Below are 15,157 nucleotides of genomic sequence, written 5' to 3' on the forward strand. Positions count from 1 at the left end.
ATAATGCTAGCAGAGGAAAATATTAGTCCTAGCTCACCTCTAGAGAAATACCCCGAAAGGAGACAGAGGCCCCCCACATGTATTGGCGGTGAATTAAGATGAAATAACAAACGTAGTATGAAAATAGGTTTAGCAAATTTGAGGTCCACTTACTACATAGCAGAAGACAGAAAAGACACTTTCATGGTCAGCTGAAAACCCTATCAAAACACCATCCAGGAATTACTTTAAAACTCTGGCATTAACTCATAACACCAGAGTGGCAATTCCTGTTCACAAGAGCTTTCCAGACACAGTAACGAAACTACAGCTGTGAACTGGAACAAAAATGCAAAAACAAACATGGACAAGAGTCCAACTTATCTAGTAGTTGTCTAGGAGCAGGAACAAGCACAGAGAGGCTTCTGATAACATTGTTGACCGGCAAGCAACTAACAGAGCAGCAAGGTTATATAGCGACTCCCACATCTTGATGGGAACAGGTGAACAGAGAAGATGAAAACACCAGTTCAATTCCACCAGTAGCCACCGGGGGAGCCCAGAATCCAAATTCACAACAGTACCCCCCCCTCAAGGAGGGGGCACCGAACCCTCACCAGAACCACCAGGGCGATCAGGATGGGCCCTATGAAAGGCACGAACCAGATCAGAGGCATGAACATCAGATGCATTCACCCAAGAATTATCCTCCTGGCCGTATCCCTTCCACTTGACCAGATACTGGAGTCTCCGTCTGGAAACACGAGAGTCTAAGATTTTCTCCACAACGTACTCCAACTCACCCTCAACCAACACCGGAGCAGGAGGCTCAACGGAAGGCACAACCGGTACCTCATACCTGCGCAATAATGACCGATGAAAAACGTTATGAATAGAGAAGGATGCAGGGAGGTCCAAACGGAAGGAAACAGGGTTAAGAATCTCCAATATCTTATACGGGCCGATGAACCGAGGCTTAAACTTAGGAGAAGAGACCCTCATAGGGACAAAACGAGAAGACAACCACACCAAATCCCCAACACAAAGCCGAGGACCAACACGACGGTGGCGGTTGGCAAAAAGCTGAGTCTTCTCCTGGGACAACCTCAAATTGTCCACCACCTGCCCCCAGATCTGATGCAATCTCTCCACCACAGCATCCACTCCAGGACAATCCGAAGATTCCACCTGACCAGAGGAAAATCGAGGATGAAACCCCGAATTACAGAAAAACGGGGACACCAAAGTGGCAGAGCTGGCCCGATTATTGAGAGCGAACTCTGCCAATGGCAAAAAAGCAACCCAATCATCCTGGTCAGCAGACACAAAACACCTCAGATATGTCTCCAGGGTCTGATTAGTCCGCTCGGTCTGGCCATTCGTCTGAGGATGGAAAGCGGACGAAAAAGATAAATCTATGCCCATCCTAGCACAGAATGCCCGCCAAAATCTAGACACGAATTGGGTCCCTCTGTCAGAAATGATATTCTCAGGAATACCATGCAAACGAACAACATTTTGAAAAAACAGAGGAACCAACTCGGAAGAAGAAGGCAACTTGGGCAGAGGAACCAAATGGACCATCTTAGAGAAACGGTCACACACCACCCAGATGACAGACATCTTCTGAGAAACAGGCAGATCTGAAATAAAATCCATCGAGATGTGCGTCCAAGGCCTCTTAGGAATGGGCAAGGGCAACAATAATCCACTAGCCCGAGAGCAACAAGGCTTGGCCCGAGCACAAACGTCACAAGACTGCACAAAGCCTCGCACATCTCGTGACAGGGAAGGCCACCAGAAGGACCTTGCCACCAAATCCCTGGTACCAAAAATGCCAGGATGACCTGCCAACGCAGAAGAATGAACCTCAGAGATGACTCTACTGGTCCAATCATCAGGAACAAACAGTTTATCAGGTGGGCAACGATCCGGTCTATCCGCCTGAAACTCCTGCAAGGCCCGCCGCAGGTCTGGAGAAACGGCTGACAATACCACTCCATCCTTAAGGATACCTGTGGGCTCAGAGTTACCAGGCGAGTCAGGCTCAAAACTCCTAGAAAGGGCATCCGCCTTAACATTCTTAGAACCCGGTAGGTATGACACCACAAAATTAAACCGAGAGAAAAATAATGACCAGCGCGCCTGTCTAGGATTCAGGCGCCTGGCGGTCTCAAGATAAATCAAGTTTTTGTGGTCAGTCAATACCACCACCTGATGTCTGGCCCCCTCAAGCCAATGGCGCCACTCCTCAAAAGCCCACTTCATGGCCAAAAGCTCCCGATTCCCAACATCATAATTCCGCTCAGCGGGCGAAAATTTACGGGAAAAGAAGGCACAAGGCCTCATCACGGAGCAGTCAGAACTTTTCTGCGACAACACTGCCCCAGCTCCGATCTCAGAAGCGTCGACCTCAACCTGAAAAGGTAGAGCAACATCAGGCTGACGCAACACAGGGGCAGAGGAAAAACGGCGCTTAAGCTCCCGAAAGGCCTCCACAGCGTCAGGGGACCAATCAGCAACATCAGCACCCTTCTTAGTCAAATCGGTCAATGGCTTAGCAATATCCGAAAAACCAGCAATAAATCGACGATAAAAGTTAGCAAAGCCCAAAAATTTCTGAAGACTCTTAAGAGAAGAGGGCTGCGTCCAATCACAAATAGCTTGAACCTTGACAGGATCCATTTCAATGGAAGAGGGAGAAAAAATATATCCCAAAAAGGAAATCCTCTGTACCCCAAAAACACACTTAGAACCCTTCACACACAAAGAATTAGACCGCAAAACCTGGAAAACCCTCCTGACTTGCTGGACATGAGAGTCCCAGTCATCCGAAAAAATCAGAATATCATCCAGATACACAATCATAAATTTATCCAAATAATCGCGAAAAATATCATGCATAAAGGACTGGAAAACTGACGGAGCATTTGAAAGACCAAAAGGCATCACTAAATACTCAAAGTGGCCCTCGGGCGTATTAAATGCGGTTTTCCACTCATCCCCCTGCCTGATTCGCACCAAATTATACGCCCCACGAAGGTCAATCTTAGAGAACCACTTGGCCCCCTTTATGCGAGCAAACAAATCAGTCAGCAACGGCAATGGGTATTGATATTTTACAGTGATTTTATTCAAAAGCCGATAATCGATACATGGTCTCAAAGAGCCGTCTTTTTTTGACACAAAGAAAAAACCGGCTCCTAAGGGAGATGACGATGGACGAATATGTCCCTTTTCCAAGGACTCCTTTATATATTCTCGCATAGCAGCATGTTCAGGCACAGACAGATTAAATAAACGACCCTTTGGGTATTTACTACCCGGGATTAAATCTATGGCACAATCGCACTCTCGGTGCGGAGGTAATGAACCAAGCTTGGATTCTTCAAAGACGTCACGATAGTCAGACAGGAACTCAGGAATTTCAGAGGGAATAGATGATGAAATGGAAACCACAGGTACATCCCCATGAGCCCCCTTACATCCCCAGCTCAACACAGACATAGCTCTCCAGTCGAGGACTGGGTTGTGAGATTGCAGCCAAGGCAATCCTAGCACCAAATCATCATGTAGATTATACAGCACCAGAAAGCGAATAATCTCCTGGTGATCCGGATTAATACGCATAGTTACTTGTGTCCAGTATTGTGGTTTATTATTAGCCAATGGGGTGGAGTCAATCCCCTTCAGAGGAATAAGAGTCTCCAAAGGCTCTAAATCATACCCACAGCGTTTGGCAAAGGACCAATCCATAAGACTCAAAGCGGCGCCAGAGTCGACATAGGCGTCCGTGGTAATAGATGACAAAGAGCAAATCAAGGTCACAGATAGAATAAACTTAGACGGTAAGGTGCAAATGGAAACAGATTTATCAAGCTTTTTAGTGCGCTTAGAGCATGCTGATATAACATGAGTAGAATCACCACAATAGAAACACAACCCATTTTTCCGTCTAAAATTCTGCCGCTCGCTTCGGGACAGAATTCTATCACACTGCATACTCTCTGGCGACTTCTCAGTGGACACCGCCAGATGGTGCACTGGTTTGCGCTCCCGCAAACGCCTATCGATCTGAATAGCCATTGTCATGGACTCATTCAAACCCGCAGGCACAGGGAACCCCACCATAACATCCTTAATGGCATCAGAGAGACCCTCTCTGAAAGTCGCCGCCAGGGCGCACTCATTCCACTGAGTAAGCACAGACCATTTACGGAATCTTTGACAGTAAATTTCCGCTTCATCTTGCCCCTGAGATAGGGACATCAAAGTTTTTTCTGCCTGAAGCTCCAAATGAGGTTCGTCATAAAGCAACCCCAAGGCCAGAAAAAACGCATCCACATTGAGCAACGCAGGATCCCCTGGTGTCAATGAAAAAGCCCAGTCTTGAGGGTCGCCCCGGAGCAAGGAAATCACAATCCTGACCTGCTGTGCAGGGTCTCCGGCAGAGCGAAATTTCAGGGACAAAAATAATTTGCAATTATTTCGAAAATTCTGAAACCCAGATCTATTCCCCGAGAAAAATTCCGGCCAAGGAATTCTCGGCTCAGATACAGGTGCATGACAAACAAAGTCTTGCAAATTTTGTACCTTCGTGGCGAGATTATTCAAACCTGCAGTTACACTCTGAAGATCCATTACAAACAGGTGGACACAGAGCCATTCAAGGGTTAAGAGGAGGTAAGAAGCAGCTAGACAGCAATTAAGGGCTAGGCAGCAAAACTCTGAGGGGAAAAAAAAAAAAAAAATTCCCTTAAACACTTCTTTTTCTCCTGCTTCAGCCCAAACAATTAACACTTTGTGGGCCGGTCAAACTGTCATGTTCTCAATGGCAAGAGAACATAGCATCAGCATATATAGGAACTAGCTCTTGGAAGATGGGAACTGAGCTGACCATGAACTAAACCTAACGCACAACTAGCAGTGGCCGGGTAGCATGCCTACGTTGATTCTAGATGCCCAGCACCAGCCGGAGGACTAAATAATGCTAGCAGAGGAAAATATTAGTCCTAGCTCACCTCTAGAGAAATACCCCGAAAGGAGACAGAGGCCCCCCACATGTATTGGCGGTGAATTAAGATGAAATAACAAACGTAGTATGAAAATAGGTTTAGCAAGTTTGAGGTCCACTTACTACATAGCAGAAGACAGAAAAGACACTTTCATGGTCAGCTGAAAACCCTATCAAAACACCATCCAGGAATTACTTTAAAACTCTGGCATTAACTCATAACACCAGAGTGGCAATTCCTGTTCACAAGAGCTTTCCAGACACAGTAACGAAACTACAGCTGTGAACTGGAACAAAAATGCAAAAACAAACATGGACAAGAGTCCAACTTATCTAGTAGTTGTCTAGGAGCAGGAACAAGCACAGAGAGGCTTCTGATAACATTGTTGACCGGCAAGCAACTAACAGAGCAGCAAGGTTATATAGCGACTCCCACATCTTGATGGGAACAGGTGAACAGAGAAGATGAAAACACCAGTTCAATTCCACCAGTAGCCACCGGGGGAGCCCAGAATCCAAATTCACAACAGAGGAGCAAGGTTAAATAGCGACTCCCACATCCTGATGGAAACAGGTGAACAGAGGGGATGATGCACACCAGTTCAATTCCACCAGTGGCCACCGGGGGAGCCCAAAATCCAATTTCACAACAGTACCCCCCCCCTTAAGGAGGGGGCACCGAACCCTCACCAGAACCACCAGGGCGATCAGGATGAGCCCTATGAAAGGCACGGACCAGATCGGAGGCATGAACATCAGAGGCAGTCACCCAAGAATTATCCTCCTGACTGTATCCCTTCCATTTGACCAGATACTGGAGTTTCCGTCTGGAAACACGGGAGTCCAAGATTTTTTCCACAACGTACTCCAACTCGCCCTCAACCAACACCGGAGCAGGAGGCTCAACGGAAGGCACAACCGGTACCTCATACCTGCGCAACAATGACCGATGAAAAACATTATGAATAGAAAAAGATGCAGGGAGGTCCAAACGGAAGGACACAGGGTTAAGAATCTCCAATATCTTGTACGGGCCGATGAACCGAGGCTTAAACTTAGGAGAAGAAACCCTCATAGGGATAAAACGAGAAGACAACCACACCAAGTCCCCAACACAAAGCCGAGGACCAACCCGACGCCGGCGGTTGGCAAAAAGCTGAGTCTTCTCCTGGGACAACTTCAAATTGTCCACTACCTGCCCCCAAATCTGATGCAACCTCTCCACCACAGCATCCACTCCAGGACAATCCGAAGATTCCACCTGACCAGAAGAAAATCGAGGATGAAACCCCGAATTACAGAAAAAAGGAGACACCAAGGTGGCAGAGCTGGCCCGATTATTGAGGGCAAACTCCGCTAAAGGCAAAAAAGCAACCCAATCATCCTGATCTGCAGACACAAAACACCTCAAATATGTCTCCAAGGTCTGATTCGTCCGCTCGGTCTGGCCATTAGTCTGAGGATGGAAAGCAGACGAGAAAGACAAATCTATGCCCATCCTAGCACAGAATGCTCGCCAAAATCTAGACACGAATTGGGTTCCTCTGTCAGAAACGATATTCTCCAGAATACCATGCAAACGGACCACATTTTGAAAAAACAGAGGAACCAACTCGGAAGAAGAAGGCAACTTAGGCAGGGGAACCAAATGGACCATCTTAGAGAAACGGTCACACACCACCCAGATGACAGACATCTTCTGAGAAACAGGAAGATCCGAAATAAAATCCATCGAGATGTGCGTCCAGGGCCTCTTCGGGATAGGCAAGGGCAACAACAATCCACTAGCCCGAGAACAACAAGGCTTGGCCCGAGCACAAACGTCACAAGACTGCACAAAGCCTCGCACATCTCGAGACAGGGAAGGCCACCAGAAGGACCTTGCCACCAAATCCCTGGTACCAAAGATTCCAGGATGACCTGTCAACGCAGAAGAATGAACCTCAGAAATGACTTTACTGGTCCAATCATCAGGAACAAACAGTCTACCAGGTGGGCAACGATCAGGTCTATCCGCCTGAAACTCCTGCAAGGCCCGCCGCAGGTCTGGAGAAACGGCAGACAATATCACTCCATCCTTAAGGATACCTGTAGGTTCAGAGTTACCAGGGGAGTCAGGCTCAAAACTCCTAGAAAGGGCATCCGCCTTAACATTCTTAGAACCCGGCAGGTAGGACACCACAAAATTAAACCGAGAGAAAAACAACGACCAGCGCGCCTGTCTAGGATTCAGGCGTGTGGCGGACTCAAGGTAAATTAGATTTTTGTGGTCAGTCAATACCACCACCTGATGTCTAGCCCCCTCAAGCCAATGACGCCACTCCTCAGAAGCCCACTTCATGGCCAAAAGCTCCCGATTCCCAACATCATAATTCCGCTCGGCGGGCGAAAATTTACGCGAGAAAAAGGCACAAGGTCTCATCACGGAACAATCGGAACTTCTCTGCGACAAAACTGCCCCAGCTCCGATTTCAGAAGCGTCGACCTCAACCTGAAAAGGAAGAGCAACATCAGGCTGACGCAACACAGGGGCGGAAGAAAAGCGGCGCTTAAGCTCCCGAAAGGCCTCCACAGCAGCAGGGGACCAATCAGCAACATCAGCACCCTTCTTAGTCAAATCAGTCAATGGTTTAACAACATCAGAAAAACCAGCAATAAATCGACGATAAAAGTTAGCAAAGCCCAAAAATTTCTGAAGACTCTTAAGAGAAGAGGGTTGCGTCCAATCACAAATAGCCTGAACCTTGACAGGATCCATCTCGATGGAAGAGGGGGAAAAAATATATCCCAAAAAGGAAATCTTTTGAACCCCAAAAACGCACTTAGAACCCTTCACACACAAGGAATTAGACCGCAAAACCTGAAAAACCCTCCTGACCTGCTGGACATGAGAGTCCCAGTCATCCGAAAAAATCAAAATATCATCCAGATACACAATCATAAATTTATCCAAATAATCACGGAAAATGTCATGCATAAAGGACTGAAAGACTGAAGGGGCATTTGAAAGACCAAAAGGCATCACCAAATACTCAAAGTGGCCCTCGGGCGTATTAAATGCGGTCTTCCACTCATCCCCCTGCTTAATTCGCACCAAATTATACGCCCCACGGAGATCTATCTTAGAGAACCACTTGGCCCCCTTTATGCGAGCAAACAAATCAGTCAGCAGTGGCAACGGATATTGATATTTAACCGTGATTTTATTCAAAAGCCGATAATCAATACACGGTCTCAAAGAGCCATCTTTCTTAGCCACAAAGAAAAAACCGGCTCCTAAGGGAGATGACGAAGGACGAATATGTCCCTTTTCCAAGGACTCCTTTATATATTCTCGCATAGCAGCATGTTCAGGCACAGACAGATTAAATAAACGACCCTTAGGGTATTTACTACCCGGAATCAAATCTATGGCACAATCGCACTCCCGGTGCGGAGGTAATGAACCAAGCTTAGGTTCTTCAAAAACGTCACGATATTCAGTCAAGAATTCAGGAATCTCAGAGGGAATAGATGATGAAATGGAAACCACAGGTACGTCCCCATGCTTCCCCCTACATCCCCAGCTTAACACAGACATAGCTTTCCAGTCAAGGACTGGGTTATGAGATTGCAGCCATGGCAATCCAAGCACCAACACATCATGTAGGTTATACAGCACAAGAAAGCGAATAATCTCCTGATGATCCGGATTAATCCGCATAGTTACTTGTGTCCAGTATTGTGGTTTATTACTAGCCAATGGGGTGGAGTCAATCCCCTTCAGGGGTATAGGAGTTTCAAGAGGCTCCAAATCATACCCACAGCGTTTGGCAAAGGACCAATCCATAAGACTCAAAGCGGCGCCAGAGTCGACATAGGCATCCGCGGTAATAGATGATAAAGAACAAATCAGGGTCACAGATAGAATAAACTTAGACTGTAAAGTGCCAATTGAAACAGACTTATCAAGCTTCTTAGTACGCTTAGAGCATGCTGATATAACATGAGTTGAATCACCGCAATAGAAGCACAACCCATTTTTTCGTCTTAAATTCTGCCGTTCACTTCTGGACAGAATTCTATCACATTGCATATTCTCTGGCGTCTTCTCAGTAGACACCGCCAAATGGTGCACAGGTTTGCGCTCCCGCAGATGCCTATCGATCTGGATAGCCATTGTCATGGACTCATTCAGACCCGCAGGCACAGGGAACCCCACCATAACATCCTTAATGGCATCAGAGAGACCCTCTCTGAAATTCGCCGCCAGGGCGCACTCATTCCACTGAGTAAGCACAGCCCATTTACAGAATTTCTGGCAGTATATTTCAGCTTCGTCTTGCCCCTGAGATAGGGACATCAAGGCCTTTTCCGCCTGAAGCTCTAACTGAGGTTCCTCATAAAGCAACCCCAAGGCCAGAAAAAACGCATCCACATTGAGCAACGCAGGATCCCCTGGAGCCAATGCAAAAGCCCAATCCTGAGGGTCGCCCCGGAGCAAGGAAATCACAATCCTGACCTGCTGAGCAGGATCTCCAGCAGAGCGAGATTTCAGGGACAAAAACAACTTGCAATTATTTTTGAAATTTTGAAAGCAAGATCTATTCCCCGAGAAAAATTCAGGCAAAGGAATTCTAGGTTCAGATATAGGAACATGAACAACAAAATCTTGTAAATTTTGAACTTTCGTGGTGAGATTATTCAAACCTGCAGCTAAACTCTGAATATCCATTTTAAACAGGTGAACACAGAGCCATTCCAGGATTAGAAGGAGAGAGAGAGAGAGAAAGGCTGCAATATAGGCAGACTTGCAAGAGATTCAATTACAAGCACACTCAGAACTGAAGGGAAGGGGAAAAAAAAAAAAAATAAAAATCTTCAGCAGACTTCTCTTTTCTCTCCTTTCTCTGTCAATTAATTTAACCCTTTTTTGGGCCGGTCAAACTGTTATGGTTCTCAATGGCAAGAGAACATAGCCCAGCAAACATAAGTACTAGCTCTTGGAAGGATGGAAACTAAACTGACCATGAACTAAACCTGCCGCACAACTAACAGTAGCCGGGTAGCGTTGCCTACGTTTTTTATCCCTAGACGCCCAGCGCCGGCCGGAGGACTAACTAATCCTGGCAGAGGAAAATATAGTCCTGGCTCACCTCTAGAGAAGTTTCCCCGATAGGCAGACAGAGGCCCCCACATATATTGGCGGTGATTTTAGATGAAATGACAAACGTAGTATGAAAATAGGTTTAGCAAAATTGAGGTCCGCTTACTAGATAGCAGGAAGACAGAAAGGGCACTTTCATGGTCAGCTGAAAACCCTATCAAAATACCATCCTGAAATTACTTTAAGACTCTAGTATTAACTCATAACATCAGAGTGGCAATTTCAGATCACAAGAGCTTTCCAGACACAGAAACGAAACTACAGCAGTGAACTGGAACAAAATGCAAAAACAAACGAGGACTAAAGTCCAACTTAGCTGGGAGTTGTCTAGCAGCAGGAACATGCACAGAAAGGCTTCTGATTACAATGTTGACCGGCATGGAAGTGACAGAGGAGCAAGGTTAAATAGCGACTCCCACATCCTGATGGAAACAGGTGAACAGAGGGGATGATGCACACCAGTTCAATTCCACCAGTGGCCACCGGGGGAGCCCAAAATCCAATTTCACAACAGCCCGCCAAATCGAACCCAGAGTGGCGCCGCCCGCCAAATCGGACCCAGAGTGGCGCCGCCCGCCAAATCGGACACAGAGTGGCGCTGCCCGCCAAATCAGACCCAGAATGGCGCCGCCCGCCAAATCGGACCCGGAGTGGCGCCGCCCGCCAAATCGGACCCGGAGTGGTGCCGCCCACCAAATCGGTCCCGGGGTGGCGCCGCCCGCCAAATCGGACCCGGAGTGGCGCCGCCCGCCAGAGTGGCACCGCCCGCCAAATCGGACCCAGAGTGGCGCCGCCCGCCAAATCGGACCCGGAGTGGCGCCGCCCGCCAAATTGGACCCGGAGTGGCGCCGCCTGCCAAATCGGACCCGGAGTGGCGCCGCCCACCAAATCGGACCCAGAGTGGCCCCGCCCACCAAATCGGACCCAGAGTGGCTACAACTACCAAACCAGCGCCTGAGGGGCACCCAAGTGTGAAAGTCTTGCTGGGGCAGCCCAGGCACCATTCCAAAGCACTATCTGTAGTTCCTTCAGGAAATACCCATCTAGTTTTTTATTATTATTATACATTTTTATAGCGCCATTTATTCCATGGCGCTTTACATGTGAAAAGGGGACAAATATAGACAAATACAATAAACATGAGTAAAAAACAGGGCACTAACAGGTACAGAAGGAGGGCGGACCCTGCCCACGAGAGCTCACAGTCTGTAGGGGATGGGTGAGGATACACTAGGAGAGGGTAGAGCTGGTCGTGTGGCGGTTCAGTAGGTTGAGGATCACTGCAGGCTGTAGGCTTGTCGGAAGAGGTGGGTCTTCACGTTCTTTTTGAAGGTTTCTATGGTAGGCAAGAGTCTGGTTTGTTGGGGTAGAGAGTTCCAGAGTATGGGGGAAGCACGGGAGAAGTCTTGGATGCGGTTGTGGGAAGAAGAGATAAGAGGGGAGTAGAGAAGGAGATCTTGTGAGGATCGGAGGTTGCGTGTAGGTAAGTACTGGGAGACCATGTCACAGATGTATGGAGGAGACTGGTTATGGATGGCTTTGTATGTCATAGTAAGGGTTTTGAACTGTAGCCTCTGGATGACAGGAAGCCAGTGAAGGGCTTGGCATAGGGGAGAGGCTGGGGAATAGCGGGGAGACAGGTAGATTAGTCAGGCAGCAGAGTGTAGGATGGATTGGAGTGGTGCCAGAGTGCTAGAGGGGAGGCCAGAGACTAGGAGGTTAGTAGGAGAGTAGTAGTCAAGGCGGGAGATGATAAAGACGTGCACTAGTGTTTTTGTGGTTACGTTGTCGAGGAATGCATGGATCCAGGAAATATTTTTGAGTTTGAGATGGCAGGAGGAGGTAAGGGCTTGGATATGTGGCTTGAAAGAGAGGGCAGAGTCGAGGATCACCCCGAGGCACCGAGCATGCGGGACTGGGGAAAATGAGCAGCCATTGACATTGATGGATAGGTCTGGTGGAGGAATAGAGTGAGATGGGGGAAAGATAATGAATTCTGTTTTGTCCATGTTCAGTTTTAGAAAGACAGTGTGGGATTTTGGTGAGTAAGGAGGTGAGGTCATGTCCAGATAGGTAGATCTGCGTGTCATCGGCGTAGAGATGATACTGCAAACCGTGGGACTCTATGAGCTGTCCCAGGCCGAAGGTGTAGATCAGTGTTTCCCAAACTCCAGTCCTCATGGACCCACGGGTCATGTTTTCAAGATTTCTCTAGTATTGCGCAAGTAGTGAATCAAGTAGTACATCAAGGCATCAGGAATTGTCTCACCTGTGCAACACTATGGAAATCCTGAAAACATGACCCATGGGGTCCGTGAGGACTGGAGTTTGGGAAACACTGGTGTAGATGGAGAAGAGTAGGGGTCCCAGAACTGAGCCTTGAGGGACACCGACAGACAAGGGGCGAGGTGAGGAGGTGGTGTGGGAGAGGGAGCCACTGAAAGTTCGGTCTGTTAGATATGACGAGATCCAGGATAGGGCCAAGTCTGTGATGCCAAGAGATGTTAGAATGCAGCAGCAATTGCAGCAAATGGTGGTCCTACAAAGTATTGATTCAAGGGGGCTGAATACAAATGCACGTAACAATTTTCCGTTTTATATTTTTTAAATATTTAGAAAATCATGAATCATTTCCTTTAGACTTCACAAATACTTGGTACTTTGTCTTGGTGTATCAAATAAAATCCCAGTAGCTTACATTTAAGTTTGTGTGTGTAACGTCAAAAATGTGGAAAAGGTGTGAATACTTTTTCAAGGTGCCATAACAGGTGTCATTGTCACAATATAATCAATATTTCATCTGCCAATCTTTTTGCCACCTTACAATGCCAAATATTACTGTGTGATTTAAATTTGCTGCTGGGGTTCTAGCGCCTGAGTATTGGGCTAGTATATAGGTGCCTTGGGCAATCACTCAGTTTTCCATATGCTAAGGCCTCATTCAGATGTCCATTTTTCATGTTCTATTTGTGTTTATCATAGATCGACCATGTACCTATTATAATCTATGGGGCTGCTCTCGTCTGTGTTTTTTGATTACTGCATGTTTGTCAAAAAAATCAGGAAGACAAGTCGAATTTTGATACAAATCATGATGATGGTAATTGGATCAAAAGTACAGATAAAACTTGGAATGTTTTTTTTTCCGTGCCAGAAAAATAACTGATATCTGAATGAGTCCTAATGTAAGAGTGTGGACAGTAATTCTCGTGTTTCTGCCCCTGAAGGCAACAATTGCATAAAATGAATAGCGTCATGTGCTTTTGTACATGTATTGTGATATATGAAGTGTGAACTATGTCATGCAGTTTTAGGAATGTAATGTTTTATACAATGGTACTGCTGCGTAGGTACTGTAAAGGTAATGCCTAGTGTGAGTAAGGTACACTCCAGCGCCAGTATAGGGTAAGCATAGGATAACACAATTTATTGCTTAGGTTAAACATACATAGTGACTGTAGGTACATTAGGGCAAGATACAGTTAATGTGTGGGACTAGCCCAGATTGGGATGGGGCTAGGGCAAGTAAAAAGGGAACCACTTCCTGTTTTAGTTAGTGAGAGAGTTCGTTAGCGTCGGTAACAATGTCAAGTTCAAGGAGAAATAGGCTGACAATTAGAGAACTACATTCGGAGTTGGGTGGTGTTAGACCTTGCAAGACTCCCTGCGGGCAACGATCGGAGCCTACGGTTCTATACAGGTGCTATGGAGAGCACCTTAACTCCTTCCGTACAGAGAAAGATGTACATAGAACCACATGTGGGAGATGGAGTGGATCTCAACAATACTGCGGGTCGGATGGGAAAATCCCTGGGGCTGAAGGAAGCAGTAAACATAAGGGATAGTTCAGGCGGAACTAAAAGTGAAGTGGAAAGTCTACTGTATTAGTGATAGAAGAATCGGAGAATGCTGTGCCCAATACTGTGTGATACAATCTCTTGTACTTGAACTGTCTAGCAAACTTTTGAATGTTGTTGTTGATCTATGTGCGGCTTTCCAGAATATGGAGAATTGAAGACAGCGGAGACCTGCAGCCGGCAAGGGAGTGTAACGCACCCTACATTAGACAGTACACTGGGACTAGGACACAATTTTCCTGTAGAGTGCCAGGGCATTATGGAGGAGCAGCTCGACCACGGCTACTGCCCTCCAGCACCTTACACTAAAACTAGCACTTATCTCAAAAATTGCTCATATATGAGAAAAAAATAATAAAGAAAGAACATTTAAAAAAAAGAATGTCTGAGGGCTGCTTCATCCAGAACTCTGTCCCACAGACCAGAAATCAGATTTTGATATTTATAACTTGCTGGCAGGTTACTTGGCACGCGTTGGACCATCCTTGGGTTGGGAGTTACGGAGCATCACAGCTGATGTCTTTTAGGAAAGCACAATGGCTGTAAGTGTTTCAGTTATTTAATGCAGTTTCTCGGTCCATACTTTTGGCAAGGACCCACTGAGCTCATATAGTTATATCAGGAGAAGAAAAGGCTTTTCATCCATGCTAGAATAAGTTATTCATTCTTAGATTTAATAACCAGCGGAGAATCCCATGAGAGCAAGATACTTGTACCTAATAAACGGTCACCAAAAAAAATGCAGCTTGCTCCACTCCTAAAGTATAACTGATCTTCGGACTCCGACATGATTTCACAGTCAGCCGGTGTTTACAGCCCTTCTATTGTATCGCTTGCTAACAGTCTATTTAGGACTTTATTAAAAGTCCGGCTTCAATAATCACACTGACAACTTTATACATGCTGATCCGTAGACACCACCTGTGCAAACACACCATAACTCAGTGCAGAAAGACTTGCCGAAACCATAAGACACAACACGTATGTGAGCAGTCAGCAGCAGCTTAGATTCTTTACATAGGGTTTTTAATCACACTGGGAAGATTGTCAAGTAAACAGGGCTGCCAATGAATTCATCTGCATCATAAGGGTTAGTAACAGCATCTTCTGACTTGTAGTTTGTGATTTGGATGAAGAAAAAAAAAAGAAAATTTATTTTTT

This window comes from Ranitomeya variabilis, chromosome 2, assembly GCF_051348905.1.
Source record: "Ranitomeya variabilis isolate aRanVar5 chromosome 2, aRanVar5.hap1, whole genome shotgun sequence".
Lineage (NCBI taxonomy): Eukaryota > Metazoa > Chordata > Amphibia > Anura > Dendrobatidae > Ranitomeya > Ranitomeya variabilis.